Below are 27,638 nucleotides of genomic sequence, written 5' to 3' on the forward strand. Positions count from 1 at the left end.
CCACAAAAACACTTATGTTTTAAAGTCTGCACTAAATGACAAGATCTCGCTCAACAAGTGGAACTCCAATTGCTGATAGACAACGTACATTTTGCCAATCATGGCTATCTTGAGTCTTGCAGGTACGTATTTGCGCCACATCACTCGAGCTTGTCATCAATCAATGCATTGCCACTGCGGAAATATTCAGCATTTTAAACTTCGCAAAGAGTGCAAGACTGGAATCAGGGAATGCCTGGACCATGGGCACTGATAACTTATCCTTGAGCATTCATTTGGACAGGGCCCCTTCTACAGTGCACACTGGCTCACTGCGTGTCAATGTTTAGCGTTTAAAGGCGATTTCCAAGATCTGAATTTCCCGGCAGAGAATTCATGGAGTTTTTGATGTAACCGAGATTCACCATCACTAACGTTAAATCTCTCCTTTTCAATATCATTATACATTACATGAACACATCCGGAGCTCCGAGATGTGTATGGGACCCATTGCCCCGAAATGAGGACTGAGTGTGCGGGGCAATTCCTTCCGGGGTTTAAGTTTTCTTTCAAAAAGGTGTGAGAAAGTTTTGCTTCGTTTTCTGTCGTGCCGAAATAGTCCAGTTGGGAGAGCGTGAGACTGAAGATTTAAAGGTCACTGGTTCAATCCCGGGTTTCGGCAATATCTGGTGATTTTACGTTTCCTTCATTTTAAGGGGAGAAGCTGGTTTGAGATCGAGACAGTGGTTGAGGGCTGGGCTGTTCAGCGGTTGCGTGGTACTAATTTTCGACATGATTTTTTTTAGATTCAGCGCTCTGTTACGTTCTATTTATACTCTGCCCAGTTTTGTATATGGTACTGAAGTTTCATGTTCAGTCATGAACTCATTGAATGGCGGTGCAGGCTAGAAGAGCTGAATGGCCTGCTCCTGCACCTATTTTCTATGTTTCTAAGAGTGAACAATGTTTAAGCGATGCGATGTGTTCAATTCTTATGCAGTTACTCTATCACCCAGTGTGTTCCGGATACAAAATCATCTCAGGCTCTGCTTTCACGCAGCCCAAGGGCATTTTGTTGCCGGTTAAATCGGTCGTTTAGGGCGTGGTATTAATAAAGCAAAGAGCGCGGGCATGATCCCCGTATGAGCCAACCCAATTTTTCATGATTTTTATTCGGTTTTTAGTAACTTTTACAATCAAATCTTCATAACGAAACAAATCCACACGGAATCCCAAGGGATGGGAACGATTTGGAATAACAGCCATTGCTTCTTTGCCGACGGTGTGCAGAGCACAACTTTCTGTTGATACGTGTTTCTTGCTTTGCGCATAACCAATGAACTGGAGAGCTGTTCCCGTCAATGGTTAAAAGCAGAACAGAAAGACAGAACGGTTCTGTCGCCAGGAGATGAGCAAAAGGCTGCATTTCAGGACAAAAGCACCAAATGAAATCTTCACACGGTACCGAGAGTGAAAATTCCCGGAAAAAGGAGAGAATGAAATGGATTTCAGTGGATGCCTAGCCGCACTTAACGCTGTGATTGCGCGGACATGTCTTTGATGTTCTCCACAAAAACTGCCATTTGCTGCGAACAGTTTTCCCTGGCGCGAATGTGATGAGAATTTCTAAACAGCAAGGAGGAAAGACTGGGTTGGTCTGATTGCTGGCAGAAACATTTGCAGCAGCTTCCCTGGTGGTCTAGTGGTTAGGATACGGCGCTTTCACCGCCGCGGCCCGGGTTCGATTCCCGGTCAGGGAACATTGTATCTGTGGTGTTTCGAAATGCAATGCTGTTCCTCAACATGCTTGCAGCTCAACTCGCTGTTGTTGCCCCAATCATCAGCAGCGTGTCGTGATACCACAAAAACACTTATGTTTTAAAGTCTGCACTAAATGACAAGATCTCGCTCAACAAGTGGAACTCAAATTGCTGATAGACAACGTACATTTTGCCAATCATGGCTATCTTTAGTCTTGCAGGTACGTATTTGCGCCACATCACTCGAGCTTGTCATCAATCAATGCATTGCCACTGCGGAAATATTCAGCATTTTAAACTTCGCAAAGAGTGCAAGACTGGAATCAGGGAATGCCTGGACCATGGGCACTGATAACTTATCCTTGAGCATTCATTTGGACAGGGCCCCTTCTACAGTGCACACTGGCTCACTGCGTGTCAATGTTTAGCGTTTAAAGGCGATTTCCAAGATCTGAATTTCCCGGCAGAGAATTCATGGAGTTTTTGATGTAACCGAGATTCACCATCACTAACGTTAAATCTCTCCTTTTCAATATCATTATACATTACATGAACACATCCGGAGCTCCGAGATGTGTTTGGGACCCATTGCCCCGAAATGAGGACTGAGTGTGCGGTGCAATTCCTTCCGGGGTTTAAGTTTTCTTTCAAAAAGGTGTGAGAAAGTTTTGCTTCGTTTTCTGTCGTGCCGAAATAGTCCAGTTGGGAGAGCGTGAGACTGAAGATTTAAAGGTCACTGGTTCAATCCCGGGTTTCGGCAATATCTGGTGATTTTACGTTTCCTTCATTTTCAGGGGAGAAGCTGGTTTGAGATCGAGACAGTGGTTTAGGGCTGGGCTGTTCAGCGGTTGCGTGGTACTAATTTTCGACATGATTTTTTTTAGATTCAGCGCTCTGTTACGTTCTATTTATACTCTGCCCAGTTTTGTATATGGTACTGAAGTTTCATGTTCAGCCATGAACTCATTGAATGGCGGTGCAGGCTAGAAGAGCTGAATGGCCTGCTCCTGCACCTATTTTCTATGTTTCTAAGAGTGAACAATGTTTAAGCGATGCGATGTGTTCAATTCTTATGCAGTTACTCTATCACCCAGTGTGTTCCGGATACAAAATCATCTCAGGCTCTGCTTTCACGCAGCCTAAGGGCATTTTGTTGCCGGTTAAATCGGTCGTTTAGGGCGTGGTATTAATAAAGCAAAGAGCGCGGGCATGATCCCCGTATGAGCCAACCCAATTTTTCATGATTTTTATTCGGTTTTTAGTAACTTTTACAATCAAATCTTCATAACGAAACAAATCCACACGGAATCCCAAGGGATGGGAACGATTTGGAATAACAGCCATTGCTTCTTTGCCGACGGTGTGCAGAGCACAACTTTCTGTTGATACGTGTTTCTTGCTTTGCGCATAACCGATGAACTGGAGACCTGTTCCCGTCAATGGTTAAAAGCAGAACAGAAAGACAGAACGGTTCTGTCGCCAGGAGATGAGCAAAAGGCTGCATTTCAGGACAAAAGCACCAAATGAAATCTTCACACGGTACCGAGAGTGAAAATTCCCGGAAAAAGGAGAGAATGAAATGGATTTCAGTGGATGCCTAGCCGCACTTAACGCTGTGATAGCGCGGACATGTCTTTGATGTTCTCCACAAATACTGCCATTTACTGCGAACAGTTTTCCCTGGCACGAATGTGATGAGAATTTCTAAACAGCAAGGAGGAAAGACTGGGTTGGTCTGCTTGCTGGCACAAACGTTTGCAGTAGCTTCCCTGGTGGTCTAGTGGTTAGGATTCGGCGCTTTCACCGCCGCGGCCCTGGTTCGATTCCCGGTCAGGGAACATTGTATCTGCGGTGTTTCGAAATGCAATGCTGTTCCTCAACATGCTTGCAGCTCAACTCGCTGTTGTTGCCCCAATCATCAGCAGCGTGTCGTGATACCACAAAAACACTTATGTTTTAAAGTCTGCACTAAATGACAAGATCTCGCTCAACAAGTGGAACTCCAATTGCTGATAGACAACGTACATTTTGCCAATCATGGCTATCTTTAGTCTTGCAGGTACGTATTTGCGCCACATCACTCGAGCTTGTCATCAATCAATGCATTGCCACTGCGGAAATATTCAGCATTTTAAACTTCGCAAAGAGTGCAAGACTGGAATCAGGGAATGCCTGGACCATGGGCACTGATAACTTATCCTTGAGCATTCATTTGGACAGGGCCCCTTCTACAGTGCACACTGGCTCACTGCGTGTCAATGTTTAGCGTTTAAAGGCGATTTCCAAGATCTGAATTTCCCGGCAGAGAATTCATGGAGTTTTTGATGTAACCGAAATTCACCATCACTAACGTTAAATCTCTCCTTTTCAATATCATTATACATTACATGAACACATCCGGAGCTCCGAGATGTGTTTGGGACCCATTGCCCCGAAATGAGGACTGAGTGTGCGGTGCAATTCCTTCCGGGGTTTAAGTTTTCTTTCAAAAAGGTGTGAGAAAGTTTTGCTTCGTTTTCTGTCGTGCCGAAATAGTCCAGTTGGGAGAGCGTGAGACTGAAGATTTAAAGGTCACTGGTTCAATCCCGGGTTTCGGCAATATCTGGTGATTTTACGTTTCCTTCATTTTCAGGGGAGAAGCTGGTTTGAGATCGAGACAGTGGTTGAGGGCTGGGCTGTTCAGCGGTTGCGTGGTACTAATTTTCGACATGATTTTTTTTAGATTCAGCGCTCTGTTACGTTCTATTTATACTCTGCCCAGTTTTGTATATGGTACTGAAGTTTCATGTTCAGCCATGAACTCATTGAATGGCGGTGCAGGCTAGAAGAGCTGAATGGCCTGCTCCTGCACCTATTTTCTATGTTTCTAAGAGTGAACAATGTTTAAGCGATGCGATGTGTTCAATTCTTATGCAGTTACTCTATCACCCAGTGTGTTCCGGATACAAAATCATCTCAGGCTCTGCTTTCACGCAGCCCAAGGGCATTTTGTTGCCGGTTAAATCGGTCGTTTAGGGCGTGGTATTAATAAAGCAAAGAGCGCGGGCATGATCCCCGTATGAGCCAACCCAATTTTTCATGATTTTTATTCGGTTTTTAGTAACTTTTACAATCAAATCTTCATAACGAAACAAATCCACACGGAATCCCAAGGGATGGGAACGATTTGGAATAACAGCCATTGCTTCTTTGCCGACGGTGTGCAGAGCACAACTTTCTGTTGATACGTGTTTCTTGCTTTGCGCATAACCGATGAACTGGAGACCTGTTCCCGTCAATGGTTAAAAGCAGAACAGAAAGACAGAACGGTTCTGTCGCCAGGAGATGAGCAAAAGGCTGCATTTCAGGACAAAAGCACCAAATGAAATCTTCACACGGTACCGAGAGTGAAAATTCCCGGAAAAAGGAGAGAATGAAATGGATTTCAGTGGATGCCTAGCCGCACTTAACGCTGTGATAGCGCGGACATGTCTTTGATGTTCTCCACAAATACTGCCATTTACTGCGAACAGTTTTCCCTGGCACGAATGTGATGAGAATTTCTAAACAGCAAGGAGGAAAGACTGGGTTGGTCTGCTTGCTGGCACAAACGTTTGCAGCAGCTTCCCTGGTGGTCTAGTGGTTAGGATTCGGCGCTTTCACCGCCGCGGCCCTGGTTCGATTCCCGGTCAGGGAACATTGTATCTGCGGTGTTTCGAAATGCAATGCTGTTCCTCAACATGCTTGCAGCTCAACTCGCTGTTGTTGCACCAATCATCAGCAGCGTGTCGTGATACCACAAAAACACTTATGTTTTAAAGTCTGCACTAAATGACAAGATCTCGCTCAACAAGTGGAACTCCAATTGCTGATAGACAACGTACATTTTGCCAATCATGGCTATCTTTAGTCTTGCAGGTACGTATTTGCGCCACATCACTCGAGCTTGTCATCAATCAATGCATTGCCACTGCGGAAATATTCAGCATTTTAAACTTCGCAAAGAGTGCAAGACTGGAATCAGGGAATGCCTGGACCATGGGCACTGATAACTTATCCTTGAGCATTCATTTGGACAGGGCCCCTTCTACAGTGCACACTGGCTCACTGCGTGTCAATGTTTAGCGTTTAAAGGCGATTTCCAAGATCTGAATTTCCCGGCAGAGAATTCATGGAGTTTTTGATGTAACCGAGATTCACCATCACTAACGTTAAATCTCTCCTTTTCAATATCATTATACATCACATGAACACATCCGGAGCTCCGAGATGTGTTTGGGACCCATTGCCCCGAAATGAGGACTGAGTGTGCGGGGCAATTCCTTCCGGGGTTTAAGTTTTCTTTCAAAAAGGTGTGAGAAAGTTTTGCTTCGTTTTCTGTCGTGCCGAAATAGTCCAGTTGGGAGAGCGTGAGACTGAAGATTTAAAGGTCACTGGTTCAATCCCGGGTTTCGGCAATATCTGGTGATTTTACGTTTCCTTCATTTTAAGGGGAGAAGCTGGTTTTAGATCGAGACAGTGGTTGAGGGCTGGGCTGTTCAGCGGTTGCGTGGTACTAATTTTCGACATGATTTTTTTTAGATTCAGCGCTCTGTTACGTTCTATTTATACTCTGACCAGTTTTGTATATGGTACTGAAGTTTCATGTTCAGCCATGAACTCATTGAATGGCGGTGCAGGCTAGAAGAGCTGAATGGCCTGCTCCTGCACCTATTTTCTATGTTTCTAAGAGTGAACAATGTTTAAGCGATGCGATGTGTTCAATTCTTATGCAGTTACTCTATCACCCAGTGTGTTCCGGATACAAAATCATCTCAGGCTCTGCTTTCACGCAGCCCAAGGGCATTTTGTTGCCGGTTAAATCGGTCGTTTAGGGCGTGGTATTAATAAAGCAAAGAGCGCGGGCATGATCCCCCTATGAGCCAACCCAATTTTTCATGATTTTTATTCGGTTTTTAGTAACTTTTACAATCAAATCTTCATAACGAAACAAATCCACACGGAATCCCAAGGGATGGGAACGATTTGGAATAACAGCCATTGCTTCTTTGCCGACGGTGTGCAGAGCACAACTTTCTGTTGATACGTGTTTCTTGCTTTGCGCATAACCGATGAACTGGAGACCTGTTCCCGTCAATGGTTAAAAGCAGAACAGAAAGACAGAACGGTTCTGTCGCCAGGAGATGAGCAAAAGGCTGCATTTCAGGACAAAAGCACCAAATGAAATCTTCACACGGTACCGAGAGTGAAAATTCCCGGAAAAAGGAGAGAATGAAATGGATTTCAGTGGATGCCTAGCCGCACTTAACGCTGTGATAGCGCGGACATGTCTTTGATGTTCTCCACAAATACTGCCATTTACTGCGAACAGTTTTCCCTGGCACGAATGTGATGAGAATTTCTAAACAGCAAGGAGGAAAGACTGGGTTGGTCTGCTTGCTGGCACAAACGTTTGCAGCAGCTTCCCTGGTGGTCTAGTGGTTAGGATTCGGCGCTTTCACCGCCGCGGCCCTGGTTCGATTCCCGGTCAGGGAACATTGTATCTGCGGTGTTTCGAAATGCAATGCTGTTCCTCAACATGCTTGCAGCTCAACTCGCTGTTGTTGCCCCAATCATCAGCAGCGTGTCGTGATACCACAAAAACACTTATGTTTTAAAGTCTGCACTAAATGACAAGATCTCGCTCAACAAGTGGAACTCCAATTGCTGATAGACAACGTACATTTTGCCAATCATGGCTATCTTTAGTCTTGCAGGTACGTATTTGCGCCACATCACTCGAGCTTGTCATCAATCAATGCATTGCCACTGCGGAAATATTCAGCATTTTAAACTTCGCAAAGAGTGCAAGACTGGAATCAGGGAATGCCTGGACCATGGGCACTGATAACTTATCCTTGAGCATTCATTTGGACAGGGCCCCTTCTACAGTGCACACTGGCTCACTGCGTGTCAATGTTTAGCGTTTAAAGGCGATTTCCAAGATCTGAATTTCCCGGCAGAGAATTCATGGAGTTTTTGATGTAACCGAGATTCACCATCACTAACGTTAAATCTCTCCTTTTCAATATCATTATACATCACATGAACACATCCGGAGCTCCGAGATGTGTTTGGGACCCATTGCCCCGAAATGAGGACTGAGTGTGCAGGGCAATTCCTTCCGGGGTTTAAGTTTTCTTTCAAAAAGGTGTGAGAAAGTTTTGCTTCGTTTTCTGTCGTGCCGAAATAGTCCAGTTGGGAGAGCGTGAGACTGAAGATTTAAAGGTCACTGGTTCAATCCCGGGTTTCGGCAATATCTGGTGATTTTACGTTTCCTTCATTTTAAGGGGAGAAGCTGGTTTTAGATCGAGACAGTGGTTGAGGGCTGGGCTGTTCAGCGGTTGCGTGGTACTAATTTTCGACATGATTTTTTTTAGATTCAGCGCTCTGTTACGTTCTATTTATACTCTGACCAGTTTTGTATATGGTACTGAAGTTTCATGTTCAGCCATGAACTCATTGAATGGCGGTGCAGGCTAGAAGAGCTGAATGGCCTGCTCCTGCACCTATTTTCTATGTTTCTAAGAGTAAACAATGTTTAAGCGATGCGATGTGTTCAATTCTTATGCAGTTACTCTATCACCCAGTGTGTTCCGGATACAAAATCATCTCAGGCTCTGCTTTCACGCAGCCCAAGGGCATTTTGTTGCCGGTTAAATCGGTCGTTTAGGGCGTGGTATTAATAAAGCAAAGAGCGCGGGCATGATCCCCGTATGAGCCAACCCAATTTTTCATGATTTTTATTCGGTTTTTAGTAACTTTTACAATCAAATCTTCATAACGAAACAAATCCACACGGAATCCCAAGGGATGGGAACGATTTGGAATAACAGCCATTGCTTCTTTGCCGACGGTGTGCAGAGCACAACTTTCTGTTGATACGTGTTTCTTGCTTTGCGCATAACCGATGAACTGGAGACCTGTTCCCGTCAATGGTTAAAAGCAGAACAGAAAGACAGAACGGTTCTGTCGCCAGGAGATGAGCAAAAGGCTGCATTTCAGGACAAAAGCACCAAATGAAATCTTCACACGGTACCGAGAGTGAAAATTCCCGGAAAAAGGAGAGAATGAAATGGATTTCAGTGGATGCCTAGCCGCACTTAACGCTGTGATAGCGCGGACATGTCTTTGATGTTCTCCACAAATACTGCCATTTACTGCGAACAGTTTTCCCTGGCACGAATGTGATGAGAATTTCTAAACAGCAAGGAGGAAAGACTGGGTTGGTCTGCTTGCTGGCACAAACGTTTGCAGCAGCTTCCCTGGTGGTCTAGTGGTTAGGATTCGGCGCTTTCACCGCCGCGGCCCTGGTTCGATTCCCGGTCAGGGAACATTGTATCTGCGGTGTTTCGAAATGCAATGCTGTTCCTCAACATGCTTGCAGCTCAACTCGCTGTTGTTGCCCCAATCATCAGCAGCGTGTCGTGATACAACAAAAGCAGTTCTGTTTTAAAGTCTGCACTAAATGACAAGATCTCGCTCAACAAGTGGAACTCCAATTGCTGATAGACAACGTACATTTTGCCAATCATGGCTATCTTTAGTCTTCCAGGTACGTATTTGCGCCACATCACTCGAGCTTGTCATCAATCAATGCATTGCCACTGCGGAAATATTCAGCATTTTAAACTTCGCAAAGAGTGCAAGACTGGAATCAGGGAATGCCTGGACCATGGGCACTGATAACTTATCCTTGAGCATTCATTTGGACAGGGCCCCTTCTACAGTGCACACTGGCTCACTGCGTGTCAAAGTTTAGCGTTTAAAGGCGATTTCCAATATCTGAATTTCCCGGCAGAGAATTCATGGAGTTTTTGATGTAACCGAGATTCACCATCACTAACGTTAAATCTCTCCTTGATTCGCGACTCTGATCTCTCTTCATCATGTCACTGCAAAGGACAGAACCTGCTTTAATTTCACCTTGGCTCGGGGTCAGTGCGGCTCAATCGGCCTTCGGCCCGTCTCCCTTTCACACCCCATCAGTGTCGAGAACAGAACAGGGAATTTTACTGACATGTTAAGTTCTAAAACAGTATATAAACTCTCCAGTATATTTCACAGTGTCTTCAACACTGTGAGATCTAGCCTGGTGTGCAATATTTGTGTCTTTGTGAACACTTCATCAGTACATTAAATGAACATATGGAACTACAATTGCTGATTGACATTGTACGGTTTGCCAACATTTAAGTGCAGTGTGAGAACAATCACAATGATCATTATTCTTCCATGTACTTTCTTGCGCGGCATTACCCTAACAAACCGAGCTGATCACAGCCCGGCTATCAGTCAATTCATTGCCAGTGCGGAAAAATGCACATTTTCAACTTAGCAACGTGCACAATACCGGAATCAGAGAGTGCCTGGATCGTGGGCAGTGATGAATTAACATGAGCATTAAGATTTTCAATATCATTAGACATTACATGAACACATCCGGAGCTCCGAGATGTGTTTGGGACCCATTGCCCCGAAATGAGGACAGAGTGTGCAGGGCAATTCCTTCCGGGGTTTAAGTTTTCATTCAAAAAGGTGTGAGAAAGTTTTGCTTCGTTTTCTGTCTGGCCGAAATAGCTCAGTTGGGAGAGCGTTAGACTGAAGATCTAAAGGTCCCTGGTTCAATCCCGGGTTTCGGCAATATCTAGTGATTTTGCGTTTCCTTCATTTTAAGGGGAGAAGCTGGTTTGATATCGAGACATTGCTTGAGGGATGGGCTGTTCAGCGGTTGCGTGGTACTAATTTTCGACATGATTTTTTTTCGATTCAGCGCTCTGTTAAGTTCTATTTATACTCTGCCCAGTTTTGTATATGGTACTGAAGTTTCATTTTCAGCCATAAACTCATTGAATGGCGGTGCAGGATAGAAGAGCTGAATGGCCTGCTCCTGCACCTATTTTCTATGTTTCTAAGAGTGAACAATGTTTAAGCGATGCAATGTGTTCAATTCTTATGCAGTTACTCTATCACCCAGTGTGTTCCGGATACAAAATCATCTCAGGCTCGGCTTTCACGCAGCCCAAGGGCATTTTGTTGCCGGTTAAATCGGTCGTTTAGGGCGTGGTATTCATAAAGCAAAGAGCGCGGGCATGATCCCCGTATGCGCCAACCCAATTTTTCATGATTTTTATTCGGTTTTTAGTAACTTTTACAATCAAATCTTCATAACGAAACAAATCCACACGGGATCACAAGGGATGGGAACGATTTGGAATAACAGCCATTGCTTCTTTGCCGACGGTGTGCAGAGCACAACTTTCTGTTGATACGTGTTTCTTGCTTTGCGCATAACTGATGAACTGGAGACCTGTTCCCGTCAATGGTTAAAAGCAGAACAGAAAGACAGAACGGTTCTGTCGCTAGGAGATGAGCAAAAGGCTGCATTTCAGGACAAAAGCACCAAATGAAATCTTCACACGGTACCGAGAGTGAAAATTCCCGGAAAAAGGAGAGAATGAAATGGATTTCAGTGGATGCCTAGCCGCACTTAACGCTGTGATTGCGCGGACATGTCTTTGATGTTCTCCACAAAAACTGCCATTTGCTGCGAACAGTTTTCCCTGGCGCGAATGTTATGAGAATTTCTAAACAGCAAGGAGGAAAGACTGGGTTGGTCTGCTTGCTGGCACAAACGTTTGCAGCAGCTTCCCTGGTGGTCTAGTGGTTAGGATTCGGCGCTTTCACCGCCGTGGCCCGGGTTCGATTCCCGGTCAGGGAACATTGTATCTGCGGTGCTTCGAAATGCAATGCTGTTCCTGAACATGCTTGCAGCTCAACTCGCTGTTGTTGCCCCAATCATCAGCAGCGTGTCGTGATACAACAAGAGCACTTCTGTTTTAAAGTCTGCACTAAATGACAAGATCTCGCTCAACAAGTGGAACTCCAATTGCTGATAGACAACGTACATTTTGCCAATCATGGCTATCTTTAGTCTTCCAGGTACGTATTTGCGCCACATCACTCGAGCTTGTCATCAATCAATGCATTGCCACTGCGGAAATATTCAGCATTTTAAACTTCGCAAAGAGTGCAAGACTGGAATCAGGGAATGCCTGGACCATGGGCACTGATAACTTATCCTTGAGCATTCATTTGGACAGGGCCCCTTCTACAGTGCACACTGGCTCACTGCGTGTCAAAGTTTAGCGTTTAAAGGCGATTTCCAATATCTGAATTTCCCGGCAGAGAATTCATGGAGTTTTTGATGTAACCGAGATTCACCATCACTAACGTTAAATCTCTCCTTGATTCGCGACTCTGATCTCTCTCCATCATGTCACTGCAAAGGACAGAACCTGCTTTAATTTCACCTTGGCTCGGGGTCAGTGCGGCTCAATCGGCCTTCGGCCCGTCTCCCTTTCACACCCCATCAGTGTCGAGAACAGAACAGGGAATTTTACTGACATGTTAAGTTCTAAAACAGTATATAAACTCTCCAGTATATTTCACAGTGTCTTCAACACTGTGAGATCTAGCCTGGTGTGCAATATTTGTGTCTTTGTGAACACTTCATCAGTACATTAAATGAACATATGGAACTACAATTGCTGATTGACATTGTACGGTTTGCCAACATTTAAGTGCAGTGTGAGAACAATCACAATGATCATTATTCTTCCATGTACTTTCTTGCGCGGCATTACCCTAACAAACCGAGCTGATCACAGCCCGGCTATCAGTCAATTCATTGCCAGTGCGGAAAAATGCACATTTTCAACTTAGCAACGTGCACAATACCGGAATCAGAGAGTGCCTGGATCGTGGGCAGTGATGAATTAACATGAGCATTAAGATTTTCAATATCATTAGACATTACATGAACACATCCGGAGCTCCGAGATGTGTTTGGGACCCATTGCCCCGAAATGAGGACTGAGTGTGCAGGGCAATTCCTTCCGGGGTTTAAGTTTTCATTCAAAAAGGTGTGAGAAAGTTTTGCTTCGTTTTCTGTCGGGCCGAAATAGCTCAGTTGGGAGAGCGTTAGACTGAAGATCTAAAGGTCCCTGGTTCAATCCCGGGTTTCGGCAATATCTAGTGATTTTGCGTTTCCTTCATTTTAAGGGGAGAAGCTGGTTTGATATCGAGACATTGCTTGAGGGATGGGCTGTTCAGCGGTTGCGTGGTACTAATTTTCGACATGATTTTTTTTCGATTCAGCGCTCTGTTAAGTTCTATTTATACTCTGCCCAGTTTTGTATATGGTACTGAAGTTTCATTTTCAGCCATAAACTCATTGAATGGCGGTGCAGGATAGAAGAGCTGAATGGCCTGCTCCTGCAACTATTTTCTATGTTTCTAAGAGTGAACAATGTTTAAGCGATGCAATGTGTTCAATTCTTATGCAGTTACTCTATCACCCAGTGTGTTCCGGATACAAAATCATCTCAGGCTCTGCTTTCACGCAGCCCAAGGGCATTTTGTTGCCGGTTAAATCGGTCGTTTAGGGCGTGGTATTAATAAAGCAAAGAGCGCGGGCATGATCCCCGTATGCGCCAACCCAATTTTTCATGATTTTTATTCGGTTTTTAGTAACTTTTACAATCAAATCTTCATAACGAAACAAATCCACACGGGATCACAAGGGATGGGAACGATTTGGAATAACAGCCATTGCTTCTTTGCCGACGGTGTGCAGAGCACAACTTTCTGTTGATACGTGTTTCTTGCTTTGCGCATAACCGATGAACTGGAGACCTGTTCCCGTCAATGGTTAAAAGCAGAACAGAAAGACAGAACGGTTCTGTCGCCCGGAGATGAGCAAAAGGCTGCATTTCAGGACAAAAGCACCAAATGAAATCTTCACACGGTACCGAGAGTGAAAATTCCCGGAAAAAGGAGAGAATGAAATGGATTTCAGTGGATGCCTAGCCGCACTTAACGCTGTAATTGCGCGGACATGTCTTTGATGTTCTCCACAAAAACTGCCATTTGCTGCGAACAGTTTTCCCTGGCGCGAATGTTATGAGAATTTCTAAACAGCAAGGAGGAAAGACTGGGTTGGTCTGCTTGCTGGCACAAACGTTTGCAGCAGCTTCCCTGGTGGTCTAGTGGTTAGGCTTCGGCGCTTTCACCGCCGCGGCCCGGGTTCGATTCCCGATCAGGGAACATTGTATCTGCGGTGCTTCGAAATGCAATGTTGTTCCTGAACATGCTTGCAGCTCAACTCGCTGTTGTTGCCCCCAATCATCAGCAGCGTGTCGTGATACAGCAAAAGCAGTTCTGTTTTAAAGTCTGCACTAAATGACAAGATCTCGCTCAACAAGTGGAACTCCAATTGCTGATAGACAACGTATATTTTGCCAATCATGGCTATCTTTAGTCTTGCAGGTACGTATTTGCGCCACATCACTCGAGCTTATCATCAATCAATGCATTGCCACTGCGGAAATATTCAGCATTTTAAACTTCGCAAAGAGTGCAAGACTGGAATCAGGGAATGCCTGGACCATGGGCACTGATAACTAATCCTTGAGCATTCATTTGGACAGGGCCCCTTCTACAGTGCACACTGGCTCACTGCGTGTCAATGTTTAGCGTTCACAGGCGATTTCCAAGATTAGAATTTCCAGGCAGAAAATTCATGGAGTTTTTGATCTAACCGAGATTCACCATCACTAACGTTAAATCTCTCCTTGATTCGCGACTCTGATCTCTCTTCATCATGTCACTGCAAAGGACAGAAGCTGCTTTAATTTCACCTTGGCTCGGGGTCAGTGCGGCTCAATCGGCCTTCGGCCCGTCTCCCTTTCACACCCCATCAGTGTCGAGAACAGAACAGGGAATTTTACTGACATGTTAAGTTCTGAAACAGTATATAAACTCTCCAGTATATTTCACAGTGTCTTCAACTGTGAAGATCATTATTCTTCCATGTACTTTCTTGCGCGGCATTACCCTAACAAACCGAGCTGATCACAGCCCGGCTATCAGTCAATTCATTGCCAGTGCGGAAAAATGCACATTTTCAACTTAGCAACGTGCACAATACCGGAATCAGAGAGTGCCTGGATCGTGGGCAGTGATGAATTAACATGAGCATTAAGATTTTCAATATCATTAGACATTACATGAACACATCCGGAGCTCCGAGATGTGTTTGGGACCCATTGCCCCGAAATGAGGACAGAGTGTGCAGGGCAATTCCTTCCGGGGTTTAAGTTTTCATTCAAAAAGGTGTGAGAAAGTTTTGCTTCGTTTTCTGTCGGGCCGAAATAGCTCAGTTGGGAGAGCGTTAGACTGAAGATCTAAAGGTCCCTGGTTCAATCCCGGGTTTCGGCAATATCTAGTGATTTTGCGTTTCCTTCATTTTAAGGGGAGAAGCTGGTTTGATATCGAGACATTGCTTGAGGGATGGGCTGTTCAGCGGTTGCGTGGTACTAATTTTCGACATGATTTTTTTTCGATTCAGCGCTCTGTTAAGTTCTATTTATACTCTGCCCAGTTTTGTATATGGTACTGAAGTTTCATTTTCAGCCATAAACTCATTGAATGGCGGTGCAGGATAGAAGAGCTGAATGGCCTGCTCCTGCACCTATTTTCTATGTTTCTAAGAGTGAACAATGTTTAAGCGATGCAATGTGTTCAATTCTTATGCAGTTACTCTATCACCCAGTGTGTTCCGGATACAAAATCATCTCAGGCTCGGCTTTCACGCAGCCCAAGGGCATTTTGTTGCCGGTTAAATCGGTCGTTTAGGGCGTGGTATTCATAAAGCAAAGAGCGCGGGCATGATCCCCGTATGAGCCAACCCAATTTTTCATGATTTTTATTCGGTTTTTAGTAACTTTTACAATCAAATCTTCATAACGAAACAAATCCACACGGAATCCCAAGGGATGGAAACGATTTGGAATAACAGCCATTGCTTCTTTGCCGACGGTGTGCAGAGCACAACTTTCTGTTGATACGTGTTTCTTGCTTTGCGCATAACCGATGAACTGGAGACCTGTTCCCGTCAATGGTTAAAAGCAGAACAGAAAGAGAGAACGGTTCTGTCGCCAGGAGATGAGCAAAAGGCTGCATTTCAGGACAAAAGCACCAAATGAAATCTTCACAGGGTACCGAGAGTGAAAATTCCCGGAAAAAGGAGAGAATGAAATGGATTTCAGTGGATGCCTCGCCGCACTTAACGCTGTGATAGCGCGGACAAGTCTTTGATGTTCTCCACAAATACTGCCATTTACTGCGAACAGTTTTCCCTGGCACGAATGTGATGAGAATTTCTAAACAGCAAGGAGGAAAGACTGGGTTGGTCTGCTTGCTGGCACAAACGTTTGCAGCAGCTTCCCTGGTGGTCTAGTGGTTAGGATTCGGCGCTTTCACCGCCGCGGCCCGGGTTCGATTCCCGGTCAGGGAACATTGTATCTGCGGTGCTTCGAAATGCAATGCTGTTCCTGAACATGCTTGCAGCTCAACTCGCTGTTGTTGCCCCAATCATCAGCAGCGTGTCGTGATACAACAAGAGCACTTCTGTTTTAAAGTCTGCACTAAATGACAAGATCTCGCTCAACAAGTGGAACTCCAATTGCTGATAGACAACGTACATTTTGCCAATCATGGCTATCTTTAGTCTTCCAGGTACGTATTTGCGCCACATCACTCGAGCTTGTCATCAATCAATGCATTGCCACTGCGGAAATATTCAGCATTTTAAACTTCGCAAAGAGTGCAAGACTGGAATCAGGGAATGCCTGGACCATGGGCACTGATAACTTATCCTTGAGCATTCATTTGGACAGGGCCCCTTCTACAGTGCACACTGGCTCACTGCTTGTCAAAGTTTAGCGTTTAAAGGCGATTTCCAATATCTGAATTTCCCGGCAGAGAATTCATGGAGTTTTTGATGTAACCGAGATTCACCATCACTAACGTTAAATCTCTCCTTGATTCGCGACTCTGATCTCTCTTCATCATGTCACTGCAAAGGACAGAACCTGCTTTAATTTCACTTTGGCTCGGGGTCAGTGCGGCTCAATCGGCCTTCGGCCCGTCTCCCTTTCACACCCCATCAGTGTCGAGAACAGAACTGGGAATTGTACTGACATGTTAAGTTCTAAAACAGTATATAAACTCTCCAGTATATTTCACAGTGTCTTCAACACTGTGAGATCTAGCCTGGTGTGCAATATTTGTGTCTTTATGAACACTTCATCAGTACATTAAATGAACATATGGAACTACAATTGCTGATTGACATTGTACGGTTTGCCAACATTTAAGTGCAGTGTGAGAACAATCACAATGATCATTATTCTTCCATGTACTTTCTTGCGCGGCATTACCCTAACAAACCGAGCTGATCACAGCCCGGCTATCAGTCAATTCATTGCCAGTGCGGAAAAATGCACATTTTCAACTTAGCAACGTGCACAATACCGGAATCAGAGAGTGCCTGGAGCGTGGGCAGTGATGAATTAACATGAGCATTAAGATTTTCAATATCATTAGACATTACATGAACACATCCGGAGCTCCGAGATGTGTTTGGGACCCATTGCCCCGAAATGAGGACTGAGTGTGCAGGGCAATTCCTTCCGGGGTTTAAGTTTTCATTCAAAAAGGTGTGAGAAAGTTTTGCTTCGTTTTCTGTCGGGCCGAAATAGCTCAGTTGGGAGAGCGTTAGACTGAAGATCTAAAAGTTCCTGGTTCAATCCCGGGTTTCGGCAATATCTAGTGATTTTGCGTTTCCTTCATTTTAAGGGGAGAAGCTGGTTTGATATCGAGACATTGCTTGAGGGATGGGCTGTTCAGCGGTTGCGTGGTACTAATTTTCGACATGATTTTTTTTCGATTCAGCGCTCTGTTAAGTTCTATTTATACTCTGCCCAGTTTTGTATATGGTACTGAAGTTTCATTTTCAGCCATAAACTCATTGAATGGCGGTGCAGGATAGAAGAGCTGAATGGCCTGCTCCTGCACCTATTTTCTATGTTTCGAAGAGTGAACAATGTTTAAGCGATGCAATGTGTTCAATTCTTATGCAGTTACTCTATCACCCAGTGTGTTCCGGATACAAAATCATCTCAGGCTCTGCTTTCACGCAGCCCAAGGGCATTTTGTTGCCGGTTAAATCGGTCGTTTAGGGCGTGGTATTAATAAAGCAAAGAGCGCGGGCATGATCCCCGTATGCGCCAACCCAATTTTTCATGATTTTTATTCGGTTTTTAGTAACATTTACAATCAAATCTTCATAACGAAACAAATCCACACGGGATCACAAGGGATGGGAACGATTTGGAATAACAGCCATTGCTTCTTTGCCGACGGTGTGCAGAGCACAACTTTCTGTTGATACGTGTTTCTTGCTTTGCGCATAACCGATAAACTGGAGACCTGTTCCCGTCAATGGTTAAAAGCAGAACAGAAAGACAGAACGGTTCTGTCGCCCGGAGATGAGCAAAAGGCTGCATTTCAGGACAAAAGCACCAAATGAAATCTTCACACGGTACCGAGAGTGAAAATTCCCGGAAAAAGGAGAGAATGAAATGGATTTCAGTGGATGCCTAGCCGCACTTAACGCTGTGATAGCGCGGACATGTCTTTGATGTTCTCCACAAATACTGCCATTTACTGCGAACAGTTTTCCCTGGCACGAATGTGATGAGAATTTCTAAACAGCAAGGAGGAAAGACTGGGTTGGTCTGCTTGCTGGCACAAACGTTTGCAGCAGCTTCCCTGGTGGTCTAGTGGTTAGGATTCGGCGCTTTCACTGCCGCGGCCCGGGTTCGATTCCCGGTCAGGGAACGTTGTATCTGCGGTGCTTCGAAATGCAATGCTGTTCCTGAATATGCTTGTAGCTCAACTCGCTGTTGTTACCCCAATCATCAGCAGCGTGTCGTGATACAGCAAAAGCAGTTCTGTTTTAAAGTCTGCACTAAATGACAAGATCTCGCTCAACAAGTGGAACTCCAATTGCTGATAGACAACGTACATTTTGCCAATCATGGCTATCTTTAGTCTTGCAGGTACGTATTTGCGCCACATCACTCGAGCTTATCATCAATCAATGCATTGCCACTGCGGAAATATTCAGCATTTTAAACTTCGCAAAGAGTGCAAGACTGGAATCAGGGAATGCCTGGACCATGGGCACTGATAACTAATCGTTGAGCATTCATTTGGACAGGGCCCCTTCTACAGTGCACACTGGCTCACTGCGTGTCAATGTTTAGCGTTCACAGGCGATTTCCAAGATTAGAATTTCCCGGCAGAAAATTCATGGAGTTTTTGATGTAACCGAGATTCACCATCACTAACGTTAAATCTCTCCTTGATTCGCGACTCTGATCTCTCTTCATCATGTCACTGCAAAGGACAGAAGCTGCTTTAATTTCACCTTGGCTCGGGGTCAGTGCGGCTCAATCGGCCTTCGGCCCGTCTCCCTTTCACACCCCATCAGTGTCGAGAACAGAACAGGGAATTTTACTGACATGTTAAGTTCTAAAACAGTATATAAACTCTCCAGTATATTTCACAGTGTCTTCAACTGTGAAGATCATTATTCTTCCATGTACTTTCTTGCGCGGCATTACCCTAACAAACCGAGCTGATCACAGCCCGGCTATCAGTCAATTCATTGCCAGTGCGGAAAAATGCACATTTTCAACTTAGCAACGTGCACAATACCGGAATCAGAGAGTGCCTGGAGCGTGGGCAGTGATGAATTAACATGAGCATTAAGATTTTCAATATCATTAGACATTACATGAACACATCCGGAGCTCCGAGATGTGTTTGGGACCCATTGCCCCGAAATGAGGACTGAGTGTGCGGGGCAATTCCTTCCGGGGTTTAAGTTTTCTTTCAAAAAGGTGTGAGAAAGTTTTGCTTCGTTTTCTGTCGTGCCGAAATAGTCCAGTTGGGAGAGCGTGAGACTGAAGATTTAAAGGTCACTGGTTCAATCCCGGGTTTCGGCAATATCTGGTGATTTTACGTTTCCTTCATTTTAAGGGGAGAAGCTGGTTTTAGATCGAGACAGTGGTTGAGGGCTGGGCTGTTCAGCGGTTGCGTGGTACTAATTTTCGACATGATTTTTTTTAGATTCAGCGCTCTGTTACGTTCTATTTATACTCTGACCAGTTTTGTATATGGTACTGAAGTTTCATGTTCAGCCATGAACTCATTGAATGGCGGTGCAGGCTAGAAGAGCTGAATGGCCTGCTCCTGCACCTATTTTCTATGTTTCTAAGAGTGAACAATGTTTAAGCGATGCGATGTGTTCAATTCTTATGCAGTTACTCTATCACCCAGTGTGTTCCGGATACAAAATCATCTCAGGCTCTGCTTTCACGCAGCCCAAGGGCATTTTGTTGCCGGTTAAATCGGTCGTTTAGGGCGTGGTATTAATAAAGCAAAGAGCGCGGGCATGATCCCCGTATGAGCCAACCCAATTTTTCATGATTTTTATTCGGTTTTTAGTAACTTTTACAATCAAATCTTCATAACGAAACAAATCCACACGGAATCCCAAGGGATGGGAACGATTTGGAATAACAGCCATTGCTTCTTTGCCGACGGTGTGCAGAGCACAACTTTCTGTTGATACGTGTTTCTTGCTTTGCGCATAACCGATGAACTGGAGACCTGTTCCCGTCAATGGTTAAAAGCAGAACAGAAAGACAGAACGGTTCTGTCGCCAGGAGATGAGCAAAAGGCTGCATTTCAGGACAAAAGCACCAAATGAAATCTTCACACGGTACCGAGAGTGAAAATTCCCGGAAAAAGGAGAGAATGAAATGGATTTCAGTGGATGCCTAGCCGCACTTAACGCTGTGATAGCGCGGACATGTCTTTGATGTTCTCCACAAATACTGCCATTTACTGCGAACAGTTTTCCCTGGCACGAATGTGATGAGAATTTCTAAACAGCAAGGAGGAAAGACTGGGTTGGTCTGCTTGCTGGCACAAACGTTTGCAGCAGCTTCCCTGGTGGTCTAGTGGTTAGGATTCGGCGCTTTCACCGCCGCGGCCCTGGTTCGATTCCCGGTCAGGGAACATTGTATCTGCGGTGTTTCGAAATGCAATGCTGTTCCTCAACATGCTTGCAGCTCAACTCGCTGTTGTTGCCCCAATCATCAGCAGCGTGTCGTGATACCACAAAAACACTTATGTTTTAAAGTCTGCACTAAATGACAAGATCTCGCTCAACAAGTGGAACTCCAATTGCTGATAGACAACGTACATTTTGCCAATCATGGCTATCTTTAGTCTTGCAGGTACGTATTTGCGCCACAGCACTCGAGCTTGTCATCAATCAATGCATTGCCACTGCGGAAATATTCAGCATTTTAAACTTCGCAAAGAGTGCAAGACTGGAATCAGGGAATGCCTGGACCATGGGCACTGATAACTTATCCTTGAGCATTCATTTGGACAGGGCACCTTCTACAGTGCACACTGGCTCACTGCGTGTCAATGTTTAGCGTTTAAAGGCGATTTCCAAGATCTGAATTTCCCGGCAGAGAATTCATGGAGTTTTTGATGTAACCGAGATTCACCATCACTAACGTTAAATCTCTCCTTTTCAATATCATTATACATCACATGAACACATCCGGAGCTCCGAGATGTGTTTGGGACCCATTGCCCCGAAATGAGGACTGAGTGTGCGGGGCAATTCCTTCCGGGGTTTAAGTTTTCTTTCAAAAAGGTGTGAGAAAGTTTTGCTTCGTTTTCTGTCGTGCCGAAATAGTCCAGTTGGGAGAGCGTGAGACTGAAGATTTAAAGGTCACTGGTTCAATCCCGGGTTTCGGCAATATCTGGTGATTTTACGTTTCCTTCATTTTAAGGGGAGAAGCTGGTTTTAGATCGAGACAGTGGTTGAGGGCTGGGCTGTTCAGCGGTTGCGTGGTAGTAATTTTCGACATGATTTTTTTTAGATTCAGCGCTCTGTTACGTTCTATTTATACTCTGACCAGTTTTGTATATGGTACTGAAGTTTCATGTTCAGCCATGAACTCATTGAATGGCGGTGCAGGCTAGAAGAGCTGAATGGCCTGCTCCTGCACCTATTTTCTATGTTTCTAAGAGTGAACAATGTTTAAGCGATGCGATGTGTTCAATTCTTATGCAGTTACTCTATCACCCAGTGTGTTCCGGATACAAAATCATCTCAGGCTCTGCTTTCACGCAGCCCAAGGGCATTTTGTTGCCGGTTAAATCGGTCGTTTAGGGCGTGGTATTAATAAAGCAAAGAGCGCGGGCATGATCCCCGTATGAGCCAACCCAATTTTTCATGATTTTTATTCGGTTTTTAGTAACTTTTACAATCAAATCTTCATAACGAAACAAATCCACACGGAATCCCAAGGGATGGAAACGATTTGGAATAACAGCCATTGCTTCTTTGCCGACGGTGTGCAGAGCACAACTTTCTGTTGATACGTGTTTCTTGCTTTGCGCATAACCGATGAACTGGAGACCTGTTCCCGTCAATGGTTAAAAGCAGAACAGAAAGAGAGAACGGTTCTGTCGCCAGGAGATGAGCAAAAGGCTGCATTTCAGGACAAAAGCACCAAATGAAATCTTCACAGGGTACCGAGAGTGAAAATTCCCGGAAAAAGGAGAGAATGAAATGGATTTCAGTGGATGCCTCGCCGCACTTAACGCTGTGATAGCGCGGACAAGTCTTTGATGTTCTCCACAAATACTGCCATTTACTGCGAACAGTTTTCCCTGGCACGAATGTGATGAGAATTTCTAAACAGCAAGGAGGAAAGACTGGGTTGGTCTGCTTTTTGGCACAAACGTTTGCAGCAGCTTCCCTGGTGGTCTAGTGGTTAGGATTCGGCGCTTTCACCGCCGCGGCCCGGGTTCGATTCCCGGTCAGGGAAAATTGTATCTGCGGTGCTTCGAAATGCAATGCTGTTCCTGAACATGCTTGCAGCTCAACTCGCTGTTGTTGCCCCAATCATCAGCAGCGTGTCGTGATACAACAAAAACACTTCTGTTTTAAAGTCTGCACTAAATGACAAGATCTCGCTCAACAAGTGGAACTCCAATTGCTGATAGACAACGTACATTTTGCCAATCATGGCTATCTTTAGTCTTGCAGGTACGTATTTGCGCCACATCACTCGAGCTTATCATCAATCAATGCATTGCCACTGTGGAAATATTCAGCATTTTAAACTTCGCAAAGAGTGCAATATTGGAATCAGGGAATGCCTGTACCATGGGGACTGATAACTTATCCTTGAGCATTCATTTGGCCTGGGCCCCTTCTATATTGCACACTGGCTCACTGCGTGTCAATGTTTAGCGTTCACAGGCGATTTCCAAGATTAGAATTTCCCGGCAGAAAATTCATGGAGTTTTCGATCTAACCGCGATTCACCATCACTAACGTTAAATCTCTCCATGATTCGCGACTCTTATCTCTCTTCATCATGTCACTGCAAAGGACAGAACCTGCTTTAATTTCACCTTGGCTCGGGGTCAGTGCGGCTCAATAGGCCTTCGGCCCGTCTCCCTTTCACAACCCATCAGTGTCGAGAACAGAACAGGGAATTTTCCTGACATGTTAAGTTCTGAAACAGTATATAAACTCTCCAGTATATTTCACAGTGTCTTCAACACTGTGAGATCTAGCCTGGTGTGCAATCCTTGTGTCTTTATGAACACTTCATCAGTACATTAAATGCACATATGGAACTACAATCGCTGATTGACATTGTACGGTTTGCCAACATTTAAGTGCAGTGTGAGAACAATCACAATGATCATTATTCTTCCTTGTACTTTCTTGCGCGGCATTACCCGAACAAACCGAGCTGATCACAGCCCGGCTATCAGTCAATTCATTGCCAGTGCGGAAAAATGCACATTTTCAGCTTAGCAACGTGCACAATACCGGAATCAAAGAGTGCCTGGATCGTGGGCATTGATAAATTAACATGAGCATGAAGATTTTCAATATCATTATACATTACATGAACACATGCGGAGCTCCGAGATGTATTTGTGACCCTTTGCCCCGAAATGAGCACTGAGTGTGCGGGGCAAATCCTTCCGGGGTTCAAGTTTTCTTTCAAAAAGGTGTGAGCAAGTTTTGCTTCGTTTTCTGTCGGGCCGAAATAGTTCAGTTGGGAGAGCGTAAGACTGAAGATTTAAAGGTCCCGGGTTTCGGCAATATCTGGCGATTTTACGTTTCCTTCATTTTAAGGGGAGAAGCTGGTTTGAGATCGAGACAGTGCTTGAGGGGTGGGCTGTTCAGCGGTTGCGTGGTACTAATTTTCGACATGATTTTTTTTTGATTCAGCGCTCTGTTACGTTCTATTTATACTCTGCCCAGTTTTGTATATGGTACTGAAGTTTCATGTTCAGCCATGAACTCATTGAATGGCGGTGCAGGCTCGAAGGGCTGAGTGGCCTGCTCCTGCACCGATTTTCTATGTTTCTAAGAGTGAACAATTTTTAAGCGATGCGATGTGTTCAGTTCTTATGCAGTAACTCTATCACCCAGTGTGTGCCGGATACAAAATCATCTCAGGCTGTGCTTTCACGCAGCCCAAGGGCATTTTGTTGCCGGTTAAATCGGTCGTTTAGGGCGTGGTATTAATAAAGCAAAGAGCGCGGGCATGATCCCCGTATGCGCCAGCCCAATTTTTCATGATTTTTATTCGGTTTTTAGTAACTTTTACAATCAAATCTTCATAACGAAACAAATCCACACGGAATCCCAAGGGATGGGAACAATTTGGAATAACTGCCATTGCTTCTTTGCCGACGGTGTGCAGAGCACAACTTTCTGTTGATACGTGTTTCTTGCTTTGCGCATAACCGATGAACTGGAGACCTGTTCCCGTCAATGGTTAAAAGCAGAACAGAAAGACAGAACGGTTCTGTCGCCCGAAGATGAGCAAAAGGCTGCATTTTAGGACAAAAGCACCAAATGAAATCTTCACACGGTACCGAGAGTGAAAATTCCCGGAAAAAGGAGAGTATGAAATGGATTTCAGTGGATGCCTAGCCGCACTTAACGCTGTGATTGCGCGGACAAGTCTTTGATGTTCTCCACAAAAACTGCCATTTGCTGCGAACAGTTTTCCCTGGCGCGAATGTGATGAGAATTTCTAAACAGCAAGAAGGAAAGACTGGGTTGGTCTGCTTGCTGGCACAAAAGTTTGCAGCCGCTTCCCTGGTGGTCTAGTGGTTAGGATTCGGCGCTTTCACCGCCGCGGCCCAGATTCGATTCCCGGTCATGGAACATTGTATTTGCGGTGCTTCGCAATGAAATGTTGTTCCTGAACAAGCTTGCAGATCACCTCGCTGTTGTTGGCCCAATCATCAGCAGCGTGTCGTGATACAACAAAAACACTTCTGTTTTAAAGTCTGCACTAAATGACAAGATCTCGCTCAACAAGTGGAACTACAATTGCTGATAGACAACGTACATTTTGCCAATAATGGCTATAATTAGTCTTCCAGTTACCTATTTGCGCCACATCACTCGAGCTTATCATCAATCAATGCATTGCCACTGTGGAAATATTCAGCATTTTAAACTTCGCAAAGAGTGCAAGACTGGAATCAGGGAATGCCTGGACCATGGGCACTGATAACTTATCCTTTAGCATTCATTTGGCCTGGGCCCCTTCTATATTGCACACTGGCTCACTGCGTGTCAATGTTTAGCGTTCACAGGCGATTTCCAAGATTAGAATGTCCCGGCAGAAAATTCATGGAGTTTTTGATCTAACTGAGATTCACCATCACTAACGTTAAATCTCTCCTTGATTCGCGACTCTTATCTCTCTTCATCATGTCACAGCAAAGGACAGAACCTGCTTTATTTTTACCTTGGCTCGGGGTCAGTGCGGCTTAATAGGCCTTCGGCCCGTCTCCCTTTCACAACCCATCAGTGTCGAGAACAGAACAGGGAATTTTACTGACATGTTAAGTTCTGAAACAGTATATAAACTCTCGAGTATATTTCACAGTGTCTTTAACACTGTGAGATCTAGCCTGGTGTGCAATCCTTGTGTCTTTATGAACACTTCATCAGTACATTAAATGAACATATGGAACTACAATTGCTGATTGACATTGTACTGTTTGCCAAGATTTAAGTGCAGTGTGAGAACAATCACAATGATCATTATTCTTCCATGTACTTTCTTGCGCGGCATTACCCTAACAAACCGAGCTGATCACAGCCCGGCTATCAGTCAATTCATTGCCAGTGCGGAAAAATGCACATTTTCAGCTTAGCAACGTGCACAATACCGGAATCAGGGAGTGCCTGGATCGTGGGCAGTGATAAATTAAAATGAGCATTAAGATTTTCAATATCATTATACATTACATGAACACATCCGGAGCTCTGAGATGTGTTTGGGACCCATTGCCCCGAAATGAGGACTGAGTGTGCGGGGCAATTCCTTCCGGGGTTTAAGTTTTCTTTCAAAAAGGTGTGAGAAAGTTTTGCTTCGTTTTCTGTCGGGCCGAAATAGTTCAGTTGGGAGAGCGTTAGACTGAAGTTTTAAAGGTCCCTGGTCCAATCCCGGGTTCGGCAATATCTGGTGATTTCACGTTTCCTTTATTTTAAGGGGAGAAGCTGGTTTGATCTCGAGACATTGCTTGAGGGATGGGCTGTTCAGCGGTTGCGTGGTACTAATTTTCGACATGATTTTTTTTAGATTCAGCGCTCTTTTTCTGTTACTTTCTATTCATACTCTGCCAAGTTTTGTATATGGTACTGAAGTTTGATGTTCAGCCATGAACTCATTGAATGGCGGTGCAGGCTAGAAGAACTGAATGGCATGCTCCTGCACCTATTTTGCATGATTCTAATAGTGAACAATGTTTCAGCGATGCGATGTGTTCAATTCTTATGCAATAACTCTATCACCCAGTGTGTGCCGGATGCAAAATCATCTCAGGCTGTGCTTTCACGCAGCCCAAGGGCATTTTGTTGCCGGTTAAATCGGTCGTTTAGGGCGTGGTATTAATAAAGCCAAGAGCGCGGGCCCGATCCCCATATGGGCCATCCCAATTTTTCATGATTTTTATTCCGTTTTTACTAACTTTTACAATCAAATCTTCATAAAGAAACAAATCCACACGGAATCCCAAGGGATGGGAATGATTTGGAATAACAGCCATTGCTTCTTTGCCGACGGTGTGCAGAGCACAACTTTCTGTTTATACGTGTTTCTTGCTTTGCTGATAACCGGTGAACGGGAGACCAGTTCCCGTCAATGGTTATAAGCAGAACAGAAAGACAGAACGGTTCTGTCGCCCGGAGATGAGCAAAAGGCTGCATTTCAGGACAAAAGCACCAAATGAAATCTTCACACGATACCGAGAGTGAAAATTCCCGGAAAATGGAGAGAATGAAATGGATTTCACTGGATGCCTAGCCGCACTTTACGCTGTGATTGCGCGGACATGTCTTTGATGTTCTCCACAAAAACTGCCATTTGCTGCGAACAGTTTTCTCTGGCGCGAATGTGATGAGAGTTTCGAAACAGCAAGGAGGAAAGACTGGGTTGGTCTGCTTGCTGGCACAAACGTTTGCAGCAGCTTCCCTGGTGGTCTAGTGGTAAGGATTCGGCGCTCTCACCGCCGCGGCCCGGGTTCAATTCCCGGTCATCGAACATTGTATTTGCGGTGCTTCGAAATGCAATGCTGTTCCTGAGCAAACTTGCAGCTCACCTCGCTGTTGTTGCCCCAATCATCAGCAGCGCGTCGTGATACAACCGACACTTCTGTTTTGAAGTCTGCACTAAATGACAAGATCTCGCTCAACAAGTGGAACTACAATTGCTGAAAGACAAATTAAATTTTGCCAATCATGGCTATCTTTAGTCTTCCAGTTCCCTATGTGCGCCACATCACTCGAGCTTATCATCAATCAATGCATTGCCACTGTGGAAA

The 27,638-nt window shown here is 44.8% G+C and overlaps 17 non-coding genes across 17 annotated transcripts; all 17 read left to right on the top strand.

Moving 5' to 3' along the window:
• The first annotated feature begins 1,667 nt into the window (after positions 1 to 1,667).
• On the top strand, positions 1,668 to 1,739 carry trnae-uuc (transfer RNA glutamic acid (anticodon UUC)). The gene has a single exon. It is a non-coding gene; the product is annotated as a tRNA-Glu (tRNA).
• A 1,766-nt stretch (positions 1,740 to 3,505) lies between these two features.
• On the top strand, positions 3,506 to 3,577 carry trnae-uuc (transfer RNA glutamic acid (anticodon UUC)). Its single transcript has one exon. It is a non-coding gene; the product is annotated as a tRNA-Glu (tRNA).
• A 1,766-nt stretch (positions 3,578 to 5,343) lies between these two features.
• Positions 5,344 to 5,415, top strand: trnae-uuc (transfer RNA glutamic acid (anticodon UUC)). Its single transcript has one exon. It is a non-coding gene; the product is annotated as a tRNA-Glu (tRNA).
• A 1,766-nt stretch (positions 5,416 to 7,181) lies between these two features.
• trnae-uuc (transfer RNA glutamic acid (anticodon UUC)) lies at positions 7,182 to 7,253 on the top strand. The gene has a single exon. It is a non-coding gene; the product is annotated as a tRNA-Glu (tRNA).
• Positions 7,254 to 9,019: 1,766 nt separating this feature from the next.
• Positions 9,020 to 9,091, top strand: trnae-uuc (transfer RNA glutamic acid (anticodon UUC)). Its single transcript has one exon. It is a non-coding gene; the product is annotated as a tRNA-Glu (tRNA).
• Positions 9,092 to 10,327: 1,236 nt separating this feature from the next.
• trnaf-gaa (transfer RNA phenylalanine (anticodon GAA)) lies at positions 10,328 to 10,400 on the top strand. The gene has a single exon. It is a non-coding gene; the product is annotated as a tRNA-Phe (tRNA).
• Positions 10,401 to 11,406: 1,006 nt separating this feature from the next.
• trnae-uuc (transfer RNA glutamic acid (anticodon UUC)) lies at positions 11,407 to 11,478 on the top strand. Its single transcript has one exon. It is a non-coding gene; the product is annotated as a tRNA-Glu (tRNA).
• Positions 11,479 to 12,714: 1,236 nt separating this feature from the next.
• Positions 12,715 to 12,787, top strand: trnaf-gaa (transfer RNA phenylalanine (anticodon GAA)). Its single transcript has one exon. It is a non-coding gene; the product is annotated as a tRNA-Phe (tRNA).
• Positions 12,788 to 13,793: 1,006 nt separating this feature from the next.
• On the top strand, positions 13,794 to 13,865 carry trnae-uuc (transfer RNA glutamic acid (anticodon UUC)). Its single transcript has one exon. It is a non-coding gene; the product is annotated as a tRNA-Glu (tRNA).
• Positions 13,866 to 14,965: 1,100 nt separating this feature from the next.
• Positions 14,966 to 15,038, top strand: trnaf-gaa (transfer RNA phenylalanine (anticodon GAA)). The gene has a single exon. It is a non-coding gene; the product is annotated as a tRNA-Phe (tRNA).
• A 1,006-nt stretch (positions 15,039 to 16,044) lies between these two features.
• Positions 16,045 to 16,116, top strand: trnae-uuc (transfer RNA glutamic acid (anticodon UUC)). Its single transcript has one exon. It is a non-coding gene; the product is annotated as a tRNA-Glu (tRNA).
• A 1,236-nt stretch (positions 16,117 to 17,352) lies between these two features.
• trnaf-gaa (transfer RNA phenylalanine (anticodon GAA)) lies at positions 17,353 to 17,425 on the top strand. The gene has a single exon. It is a non-coding gene; the product is annotated as a tRNA-Phe (tRNA).
• Positions 17,426 to 18,431: 1,006 nt separating this feature from the next.
• On the top strand, positions 18,432 to 18,503 carry trnae-uuc (transfer RNA glutamic acid (anticodon UUC)). The gene has a single exon. It is a non-coding gene; the product is annotated as a tRNA-Glu (tRNA).
• Positions 18,504 to 20,681: 2,178 nt separating this feature from the next.
• Positions 20,682 to 20,753, top strand: trnae-uuc (transfer RNA glutamic acid (anticodon UUC)). The gene has a single exon. It is a non-coding gene; the product is annotated as a tRNA-Glu (tRNA).
• A 1,766-nt stretch (positions 20,754 to 22,519) lies between these two features.
• On the top strand, positions 22,520 to 22,591 carry trnae-uuc (transfer RNA glutamic acid (anticodon UUC)). Its single transcript has one exon. It is a non-coding gene; the product is annotated as a tRNA-Glu (tRNA).
• Positions 22,592 to 26,202: 3,611 nt separating this feature from the next.
• On the top strand, positions 26,203 to 26,274 carry trnaf-gaa (transfer RNA phenylalanine (anticodon GAA)). Its single transcript has one exon. It is a non-coding gene; the product is annotated as a tRNA-Phe (tRNA).
• A 1,012-nt stretch (positions 26,275 to 27,286) lies between these two features.
• trnae-cuc (transfer RNA glutamic acid (anticodon CUC)) lies at positions 27,287 to 27,358 on the top strand. The gene has a single exon. It is a non-coding gene; the product is annotated as a tRNA-Glu (tRNA).
• Positions 27,359 to 27,638: the final 280 nt, after the last annotated feature.

This window comes from Pristiophorus japonicus, unplaced genomic scaffold, assembly GCF_044704955.1.
Source record: "Pristiophorus japonicus isolate sPriJap1 unplaced genomic scaffold, sPriJap1.hap1 HAP1_SCAFFOLD_282, whole genome shotgun sequence".
NCBI classification, from domain to species: domain Eukaryota; kingdom Metazoa; phylum Chordata; class Chondrichthyes; family Pristiophoridae; genus Pristiophorus; species Pristiophorus japonicus.